We start from the raw sequence: 10,829 nt of genomic DNA, 5'->3' as shown, positions 1-10,829 counted from the left end.
ATTCATAATGTTTTATATACACTCATAAGTTTTGGGTTAACCCTTTTCTCCCTTAATATTTAGTTTATTTTTCTCTTACTTTAATCCTATTCAAACTTACTACCTTGGTTACATCTTGAACTTAGTAGATGGGGTGCTCATTAATCTTATCTAGGACAACACCAGATATATTTTTCATTAACCTATGACCTTACTTTAGACCCTATCATTAATACATCATCCCTTCCCCTGTCAGCGCGTGTTTCCATGTGCTTCGTGGACCAATATCCTTTCACCAAGTTCGCCAGCCCACATGGGCGCACATGGTGGTTGATAGTCTTGGGGTGTGTAGACGGTTCAGATGCATTGATCCTCATCAAAGGCTCAGATTCGTTTACCTTCATTTTTTGTCAAGATGAAACCATACCTATCTCTCATTTCATCATTTGGTTTTAGAAAACCTCTTCTCCAGTGCGCACAGGTTCCTTTGTTGGTTCCTCCAAACTCCCAAATATCCTGGAAGTATGGTGATGAAACCCTCTAGCATAGTTCATAAGTGTGACAGTTATGGATCCCTCTTGCATTTTACATTCATGTTTACATTTACCACAACTCCAACATTAATTTTCTTTGGTTTTACTGTGTCATAAGGTATTCATGGCATCGTCGAACTCATTCGATATTTCGGAAGGTTAGAGAATGCTTGTTGTTATCATTGCCTCGGCAACAACCCTCAGGTCTGCAATTTTTGTTTCCTCCCTCAGTTCCATGTTACCTATATTATGTGATTTACAAAGTATTGGTTTGATTACTCAAGTTTATTTGTTTCCTCTGGTTGTTTCACTATTACACACAACGAAAGGGAAATTGCCAAGGTATGTCAGCAGAATAGAGCACAACTTCCCCTTAGGTGTGCTATCATGCTAGAGGTATGGGTTACTGTAACCCCAAATTATAAAAGGGACTCCTATTTTCTTGTTTACGAATACTATACAGGTTGCTAGATCATATGCATTGAATGGTCATTGAGTTGTGGACGCACTAGGTTCTCCTGTGCTATTTTTGGGTTCATTTTCTTTGTTTTTGGGGTACCGCTAATAGCAGTTACCCTGTTATTGTCTCCTTTATTTCTTTAAGTTAAGAGATTTAGGAATGTTTATGGGTTTGTTGGAATTTAATACACTTATGTTTACAGACTATCTATTGCACAAATTTTACCAAATTCCCTATCTTGGGTGTTGATACACCCTGCCAAGTTTTATTTCATGGTTCTTCCCTGCTTCTTCTTTGAGAAAATGCGTGCCCAATTTACTGTACTACACATAAAGGATTTTCTGCTACAGTTCTTGGTGTACTTTTTGGGTTGTCGTTATTTTTTTCTGTTGTCAATTTATATGGAAGCTATGGTTGTTGCGACTGGGTGTATTAAGCTCTCGGCCTTCCTATCCTCATTTTGGCGTATTCCTGGCCTTACATGTTGATTCTGATGGATTGAATATTTTTTATACTACCTTCCATGACTGGACCCAACTCCGACATGAAATGGTGACTGGATCATAATAACACTTGAGCTATCCACCCACTCAATGTTGGAAGCTTAACTCTTTTATGACTGAACATAGAAATTATCTCTTCCATGGCTTATGGGGTTGGTTAAGAAAGGACTTAATTGTTAAGTAGAGAGCATTGGTATTGATTTTCTTGTAAATTCTTCCCGAAGTTTTCACTGTAAAATTTTCTGTTTGATACTTCTATTGCAGTATTAAATAGGCCTAAGGCCTATGCCTACCTTAGGAGTTCTAATTTTTGTATTACAATATTAACAATACTCAATGGAAGACTACTGTAATTACACCAGGACTCTGTTTCTCATACATCTGCTTATTTAATAATGGTATATCAAGGTTGCTTCATACTCGCCTTTGTATATGTAATGATATCGGTGTTCATTTCGACTGGTTTAATTGTTTACTTAATGATTATTAGTTGTTCGTGGAATATGATGAATAAAGTGATAATTTAACTATGTAACTTTAATTACCTCCGTTCCACTCTTACATATATCCCTGTATCACCCTTTGTACATTTTAATTATGTTTCTATTTTAGTATTTGTAGTTACTATTGGGCTTGCCACTTTTATGCAAAATTTGGCTTTATGTTATTAAGAATTTCTCTGCCCACAAACTCCATGTTTAAGTTCATGTTTATCGTTGTAAGTATGTTGTTGTCTATAACTGAGATACTCGAATTCTATGGTCATAGTTGCACAAAATCCTATGCCTCTAACTTAACATTTAGATTAGATAAAAAATGGATCTAGTTGCTAGTGTAGAGAACACACATATGTTAGTTTATATGTAACTATCCATAATATCAAGCTAATTTTAAAACAAAGCTCTTCAGTGAAGTCATTTTCAAGTGGTTTTTGTTTTTTGTTTGAAGTTCACCATGTACGTTTATCTTTTACATACTATGGTGTTATTACATACTAGCTAGCTTGAATTCTTTCATGTTTCCTCACAAACATGTTTTTAGTATATAATAAGAGTCTCCAGAAAGAGTATCTGGGTTTTTCTTATTGCCATCTAGCGGTGAAGCAATCCTACTCTCCTTGTTTCTCTCGTTTTCTACGGTCTAAAATTAATCACAGTCATCATAGCGCTAACATATACCTAATCTGACTATACTTATTGAGATCCCTTTGGAATTGGTGGTCATACCCTTAATCTATATCATGATACCACGACTCGGTCATATCTAGCAATCTAACTCTATGTACATAGAAGAAATTCTGACATCATGGTGCTTCTTTCATCAAGCAGTTTTAATCTAATTCCTTTATAATCACATAAATCGAATTGCAACATTGTTTTCCTTCACCTTCTATAGTATTCCACCACTTTTAGTGAAACCTAAAGGTATTAGTTCTAATCATTTAGACTAGAGAATATCTTATTTTTATTGCAACAATTTATGCCTATACAATTTCCAGCAATAGAAAGGAATATTTATATCTAGAACAATAATTTACTTTTCCAAATAAAATCACAACTTTACATCATATTCATCTACCGCAGTTAAGGAATAATCATAATAAGCATATTCATCTACGACAATTAATGCATAAACATGGTGAGCATATTCATCTACCACAATTAAGCAAATACATAATAAACATATTATTCTATAGCAATTAACGAATAAACATAACTAATATTCATCTACAACAATTAATGCATAGACATAATCAGTATATTCATCTACAACAATTAAGAATAGACATAATCAACCTAGACCAACCCAGAGACTTTAATTAACCAACTGACCAGAAACCTGCACTAGAAAGACATTGTCCTCCCAACCACGAACTACCTCTAGTTCTCCCCCGAGCTCAATTGTTTTCCCAGAGAATCAACAACCTCATTGATTCTCCCTTTGGGTAATTATTACCCTTCTTCATGATATTGTTTCCATTTTAGCAACGTCTCGCTTTTGTAGCTTTTATTGTTTTCTTGCCTAGGCTTTTGCTTTTAAAGCCTTCCTTTCTCTCCTGCGACGCTTTAAAGGAACATAGTCTTAGTCCTTTTCTCCAACGAAGTTTTTTCTAATGGATTTTATCTCCCTCCCTTAATCTTATCTAGAATATTTAAGATTCTAATCATGAAGAATTAACAATCTTATCCTCAAGTGTCTTTTCTGAGTGCATAGTTTCCTTAAACATTAATTTCCTTTTTTTTTATTAATAAGAAAATACTTACAATAATTATTCAAAGTGGTTTGGCTCCATTGCCATTTATTATACACACATTAAACAACAATATCTACTAGGGGATGTCACATCCTCCCCCCTTATTTTCACACCATCCTCAATGTTTACTTCCTATGTATATGTTTTTGGAAAAATGATGGAAAATTTTTCTGCATCTCATCCTCTCATTCCCAAGTGGCCTCCTCAGGGGTGTAGTGCTGCCATTAAACTTTAACCTGAGCGACAGATCGATTCTGTAGCCAGATCTCTTTCCAATCAAGAATGCAGAGCGATTCTGCTGTGAACTCTCCTTCAGCCTCCACCTATAACATTTTCCAATCAATAATATGAGAGAAATCATGTACATATTTCTTTAGCAAGGAAACATGAACAACATTATGAACATTAATGTGATTGGGGAGAGCTAGTTGGTAAGCCACAAATCCTATTTTTTTCCAAATCTTCAAATGGTCCACAATAGCGGGGTGCCAATTTTGAGAAAGAACCCATCCTTAGTGTGCTTTTCTTTGGTTTTACTCGGATGTACACATGCTTCTCAATCTTGAATTCCCCGTGTCCTCTGTTTTCAACATAACTCTTTTTTCGTTCCTAGTTTGCCTTAATATTTTACTGTAATGCATCTAGTCCAAGAATCAATTGGTCCTCTGGTTGACTCCAACTGAGAGGTTTATGGCATTTTATCCCATACAGGGCTTCGAAGGGGCTCATTTTAATTGTTGCTTGATAGCCGTTGTTATAGGAAAATTCAGTCAAACGTAGGAAATATTCCTATCTGGTTGGTTGATTCATAACATACATTCTAATCATATCTTCCATAATCTGGTTGGTTCTTTTTGTCTGACCATCGATTTGGGGATGATATGCTGTACTAAAGTTCAATGTGGTGCCTAGGCTGTCAAACAATGCCTTCCAAAAGTTGGAAGTAAAATTGGCATCTCTATCCGACACTATCATTTTAGGAACACCGTGAAGTCGAAATATTTCCTTCATAAAAATATGTGAAATTTGTGTAGTGCTAAAGGTAGACTATACCGACAGCAAATGGGCTACTTTACTTAGCAGATCCACAACCACCATGATAGAATCATGTTGTCTCTTTGTCCTAGGCAGTCCAATTATGAAATCTAAGGAAATGACTTCCCATTTCCATTCAGGAATGGGTAGTGGGTTTAATAACCCAGCCGGGTGTTGTTGTTCCACCTTCACCTGTTGACACTCTAAGCATTTTGTCAAAAATTCTACTACATCCTTCATTTCGGGCCAATTTTTTTTCTTAATCATGTAACCATCTTTTGATACCCTGGGTGTCGAACATAAGGCTTTTTATGATATTCATCAAATATCAATTGTTTTAATTCTTCTACTATAGGAATATACAATCTATTTCTATACACCATCAACTTTTCAACATTTTATCTATATCCCGAGACATCAGTTTGCTGCAACATTTGTTGTATTTCTAGATATTTTGGGTCAACAAGTATACCATGTCTAACTTTCTCAAGAAAATTGGCATTAACGTTGCTAACAATATGCTCATTAGATTATGGGCGTGTCTACTCAGAGCATCAACTGTCTTTTTTCTTTCCCTTTTATGTGCCTTATCTCAAAATCGAACTCGCTAAGAAAGGCCATCCACTTGGCTTGCCTAGCGTTTAAATATGGTTGACTAAAAATATATTTGAGACTAATATGGTTTGTGGTTAGAATAAATTTCTTTCCCAACAGATAATGCCTCCACATTTTTAATGCGTGTATAACCGCGACTAACTCCAAATCATACACTGCATAATTTCTTTCATGTCCCTTTAACTTTCTGGATTCATAAGAAATTATAGTTACCTTGTAGCAGCACTCCTCCTAATCCCTCTATACTAGCATCAATACACATTGTGAACTCTTCATTTGGGTCTGCTAGTTTCAAGATGGGTGTTGTGGTAAGTAACTGTTTGAGTTTATCAAAGCTTTGTTGACATTCTGCATTCCATTCATACTTGAATCCTTTCTGTTGTAAAGATGTGATGGGGTGAGCTATTTTTGAGAAACCTTCAATGAACCGATGGTAATACCTTGCCAATCCCATAAAAGACTGAAAAACCGATACATATTTTGGTATGGGCCAGTTTACCATAGCATTCACCTTTTTTGGATCAACAACTAACCCCTCCTTAGAAATAATGTGACCCAGGTATTGTATCTTGGTTTTGTAAAATTCACATTTGTTGTATTTGGCATACAAATGATTCTCCCTTAATGTTTGCAATACCAGTTTTAGGTGTTCCTTATGCTCCTCCTCATTCCTGGAGTATATTAGGATATCATCAATAAACACTAATACAAATCTGTCTAGAAATTTTCTGATTATGTTGTTCATTAGGAACATAGCATTCGCCAGGGTGTTGGTAAGGCTGAATGGAAATACAACAAACTCATAGTGTCCATATCTGGTTCTGAATGTTGTTTTATGGACATCTTCTGGCTTGATTCTCAGTTGATGATAACCGGTTCTCAAATCAATCTTTGAAAATACGGTTTCTCCTCATACTTGGTCAAATAAATTGTTGATACGAAGCAACGAATATCTGTTTTTGATAGTTAAATTGTTTAGTTGGCGATAGTCAATGCACATTCTAAATGTGCCATCCTTTTTCTTAACAAACAACACAGGTGCCCCCAGGGTGACACACTTGGTCTGATATAGCCCTTATCTAACAGTTCTTGCAACTGCATTCTTAATTCCATCAATTCAGGTGGGCTCATTCAGTAGGGGGCTCTAGACACGAGTTCTACCCTAAGTATCAGATCTATGGTGAAATATATATCCTATAAGGAGGTAAACTGGGAATTTCTTCTGGAAATACATTCTGAAATTCCTTAACAATAGGTAAAGTATCCAAGGTCAGCTCTTGTCCTTGTTGTTTACCTTCCTCCACTTGTACTAAATACAATTGACAACCTTTCCTTGCACATCTTTTCATTTGCATTGTTGAAATCTGTTGCGTTGATACAGGGTTAAGTACTCCTTGAATAATCTGGTTCTGTTCGTGTTGTCCTACACAACATACTGTCTTCATCAAACAATTTATTACTACTCCATGCTTCTCAATCCAATCCATGCCAATTAATATGTCGTAGGATCCTAAGGGAAGGACATTTAAATTTACTGTAGTTGCATACCCATGTAAATATAAAGGGCATTATTTTAACTAACTGGTCACTCTTGTCTTGGTACCCATGGGCAGTTGTACCAACCACACAGTTTTATATTTTTTAGTTTTAAGAGAGCATTTTTCTACCATATGAGGTCCAATATAGCTCAAGCTAGCTCTAGGGTCAATTAAAACAGAAACAGGTTGGTTGAAGAGATTACCTTCAATTTCAATCATTGTTGATTGATGTTCTTCCTGTCTATCTTCCAGTGCAGCGCTTATCGTGGGAATACTCCGAGCAATGTCATTCATCATGGTAGCCTCTTATATAATCTAAATATTGTGCACTGATCAAGGATTGTGGGGATAGTCCCTCACAAATGTGGCTCGCCACATCCCCAACATTTCAGAGGCTCCCTTTCCTTACCCCCACCATTCTTCTTGCCATCTAGGTTCATAGTCCTTGATCCTACTCGGGACTGTGTTGAAGGGTTGGTATTTCCTTTGCTAAACATTTTCCACATATGATATTTCCCAAACATTTTCAGATTTGCTAGTTTTTGTCGTTTTGCGCCAATAGTAATTTTACTTCTATCCTTATTTGGCCAAAATCTCAAGTTTTCTCCTTTATTCCAGAACTGTTGATAGCACAGTCTGGCTTTTCTGACTACATCCTCCATGGTTTTTGGGTTATCAAAGTCGATCTATTCCTTATGCACAGTGGGTAGAAAGTTCACAAAACGTTGTACCTTAGCTTTTTATTCCTTGATGTAGGGTAAATATCGCAAAAAATTTGTGAATTTTGCCACAAATTCATCCATTGAGAGTTGTCCCAACCTAAGTTCATGAAATTCCTTAGCACATCGTCATAGTACTATTCACTTAAATATCAATTTTTAAACTGCTTCTGGAACTCTTCCAAGGACACGATCCTTTCCTCCATTAGATGTACTCCTTTAGCTTCCTCCCAACAGAGAGTTGCCTTACCCTGCAGTTGGTAAATGGCCAATCTTACCTTCAAGTTTATCTCATACTGGTATACCTGGAAATATTTGGTCATGTTCAGCAACCATGACTCTACATCTTCTTCTTTTTCCCTGTCAAAAGTAGGGGGCTTAATCTTGTGAAATTCTCCTTGTAATTCATTTTTCTTATTTTTCTTCTAATTTCGTGGGTAGGTTCTATCAGACTCCCCCCCACTTTCTGAAGGTTCCAACTCAATACCTTTTTTCCCCAGTTTCTCTAATTCTGGTTCCACTATCTTGTGACTTGATTTTTTTGTCAGTCCCCTGATCATTTTCTCCTATTCCTCACTAGCTTTTAACGACCACTCATTACTTCTTATGAGCTACACCAATTCTTGCTGCAAATTCCTAATGACCTCTAGAAATTGGGCATTTGCTAGGGTAGCCCCCTCTCCTTGTTCGATGTATAAATCCGTGCTCCCAGTGTTGGATGGAATTTCCTCCATTTAAGTTGTCTGCTATTACATTTACATTTAGTACTTTTAATGTACCACTTCAATTTTTTTTCTTTTCTTTAAAACAAAATCTACCACTCTTTCCTTTAATTATTATAGCAGGTCTGAGGCCCAGTGGTGTTACTAGGCTCTAATACCATATGTAATGTACCTTGCCTCTCATCATTTTTTTTTGTTAACTACAATCATAATGTTCTACATTCACTCATAAGTTTTGGGTTAACCCTTTTCTCCCTTAGTATTTAGTTTATTCTTCTCTTACTCTAATCCTATTCTAACTTACTACCTTGGTTGCATCTTGAACTTAGTAGATGGGGTGCTCATTAATCTTAGCTAGGACAACACTAAATATATTTTTCATTAACCTATGTCCTTACTTTGGACCCTATCGTTAATGCATTGTCCCTTCCTTGCCAATGCTTGTTTCCATATTCTTCGTGGATCAATATCCTTTCGCCAAGTTTTCCGGCCCACATGGGCACACATGGTGGTTGATAGTCTTGGGGTTTGCAGATGGTTTAGATGCATTTCTCCTCATCGAAGGCTTAGATTCGCTTGCCTTAATTTTTTTTAAGCTCAAACCCTACATATCTCTCATTTCATTGTTTGATTTTCGAAAACATATTCTCCAGCGATGCATAAGTTCCTCTGTTGGTTCCTCCAAACTCCCGAATCTCCTGGAAGTATGGTGATGAAACCCTTTACCATAGTTCACAGGTATGTCAGTCATGGATCCCTCCTGCATATTACATTCATGTTTACATTTACCATAGCTCCAACATTAATTTTATTTGGTTTTATTGTGTCAGAGGGTATTCATGGCATCGTCAAACTGGTCCAGGCTTTCACAGGGTTAGAGGATGCTTGCTGTCATCACTGGCTCTACAACAACCCTCAGGTCTGCAATTTTCATTTCCTCCCTCAGTTCCATGTTACCTATATTCTACGATTTAAAAATTATTGGTTTGATTACTAATGCTTATTTGTTTGCTCTAGTTGTTTCATTGTTACACACAATGAAAGGGAAATTTCCAAGGTATGTCGGTGGAACATAGCGCAACTTATCCTCAGGTGTGTCATCATGTTACAGGTATGGGTTACTATAACCCAATATTGTAAAAGGGACTCCCCTTATCTTATTTGCGAATACTATACAGGTTAAGAGCATATACATTAAATATCCGTTGAGTTGTGGATGCACCAACTTCTCATGTGTTATTTCTAGGTTCATTTTCATTGTTTATGGGGTATCGCTAATGGTGGTTACCTTGTTATTGTATCCTTTAAATCTTTAAGTTAGGAGAGTTAGGAATTTCTATGGGTTTTTTGGATTTTAATACACTTCTATTTGCAGATTCTCTATTTGGCAATTTTTCCCAGATCCCCTATCTTGGGGGTTGATACACTCCACCAAGTTTTAATTCATGGTTCCTCCCTTCTTTCTCTCTAAGAATGCATGTTTCCTGTTTACTTTACGGCGCATCAAAGATTTGTTTATACAGTCCTTGGTATACTTTCTTGGTTGTCATTATTGTTTTCCATTATCAATTTATATGGAAGTTAGGGTTGTTGCGACTAGGTGTATTAAGCTCTCGACCTTCCTATCCTCATTCTGGTGTATTCTTGGCCTTACAGGTGGATTTGAGTGGCTCAAATATTTGTATACTGCCTTCCATCACCAGACCCGACTCCAACATCAAATGGCGACTGGATCATAATACCCCTTGAGATATCCACCCACTCAGAATTGGAAGCTTAGCTCTTTTATGACTGAATAGAGAAATTATCTCTCCCATGGCTTATGGGGTTTGTTAGGAAAGGATTTAATTGTTAAGCAGAGAATATTGGTATTAATTTTCTTGTAAATTCTTCCTGAAGTTTTCACTATAATATTTTATGTTTGATACTTCTATTGTAGTACTAAATAAGCCTAATGCCTATGCCTACCTTAGGATTTCTATTTTTTGTATTACGATATTAAGAGTCCTCAATGGAAGACTACTGTAATTACGCCAGGCTCTGTTTTTCTTACATATGCTTATTCGATAATGGTATATCAAGTTTTCTTCATTCTTGCCTTTGTATATAATGGTTTCGATGTTCATTTTGACTTGTTTAATTGTTTTCTTAATGATTATTATTTGTCCATGGAATATGATCAATACAATGATAATAAAACTATGTAACTCTAGATACCTTCATTCCACTCTTACAAATATCCTTGTATCATTCTTTGTATATTTTAATTCTGTTTCTATTTTGGTATTTGTATTTACTCTTGGGCCTTCCACTTTTATGAAAAATTTGGCTTGATGTTATTAAGAAATTCTCTTCCCACAGACTCCATGTTTAAGTTTATGTTTATAGTTGTAAGTATGATGTTTCCTGTAACTGAGATACTTGAATTATATTGTCATATTTGCACACACTCTTATGCCTCTAACTTAACA

The 10,829-nt window shown here is 36.1% G+C and overlaps 1 long non-coding RNA gene across 3 annotated transcripts; it reads left to right on the top strand.

The window, feature by feature from the left end:
- The first annotated feature begins 416 nt into the window (after positions 1-416).
- Positions 417-10,321, top strand: LOC149249738 (uncharacterized). Of its 3 annotated transcripts, none has more exons than XR_016265905.1 (7): positions 417-501; positions 631-716; positions 842-908; positions 9,012-9,096; positions 9,189-9,277; positions 9,376-9,469; positions 10,015-10,321. It is a non-coding gene; the product is annotated as an uncharacterized LOC149249738 (long non-coding RNA). The 3 variants fall into 3 exon arrangements; XR_016265904.1 differs by having other exon boundaries at positions 9,734-10,321; XR_016265906.1 differs by lacking the exons at positions 417-501; positions 631-716; positions 842-908 and having other exon boundaries at positions 8,652-9,096; positions 9,734-10,321.
- The last annotated feature ends 508 nt before the right edge of the window (positions 10,322-10,829 follow it).

This window comes from Pinus tabuliformis, chromosome 7 (assembly GCF_031772625.1).
Source record: "Pinus tabuliformis cultivar Carrire ecotype Pingquan chromosome 7, CPIR1, whole genome shotgun sequence".
Classification (NCBI taxonomy): domain Eukaryota; kingdom Viridiplantae; phylum Streptophyta; class Pinopsida; order Pinales; family Pinaceae; genus Pinus; species Pinus tabuliformis.
This window is presented reverse-complemented; position numbering and strand designations above follow the sequence as displayed.